This window comes from Olea europaea, chromosome 1 (genome assembly GCF_002742605.1).
Source record: "Olea europaea var. sylvestris chromosome 1, O_europaea_v1, whole genome shotgun sequence".
NCBI lineage: Eukaryota > Viridiplantae > Streptophyta > Magnoliopsida > Lamiales > Oleaceae > Olea > Olea europaea.
This window is the reverse complement of record NC_036237.1, coordinates 12,590,645-12,591,052: the sequence shown is the minus strand read 5'-3', so window position 1 is coordinate 12,591,052 and position 408 is coordinate 12,590,645.

The window sequence follows — 408 nt, the reverse complement described above, 5'->3', positions numbered from 1 at the left end:
GATCAATATTTGTCAATGTTTATCTCAACATTTAAATCTTTATGTTGGGATAAGGATGATGATTTTCTGACATTCTATCCACAATTTTTTTCCATAGTACATTAATCTTATATTAATTCTATACATTGAGCAACCTTAAACCAAATTTAATTAAGATTCAAATACTCTGAAAAGAAAATGTGGATAGATGATGTCAGAATATATAACTTCTCAGTCTCAAATAAAAGATTGAACAAAATAGATATTTATGCAATAATAGGTTGGGATGTTCACGTGGTCTAAATGCTACTTAACGCAGCACAAAACAAGGAATTCAAACGAAAACTTTAAGAACGTTAATTTTGGAATCCATTGAATTATGAAAATTAAACTCACGAAGTTTTATTAATTAAAGATGGTGAAAAATAA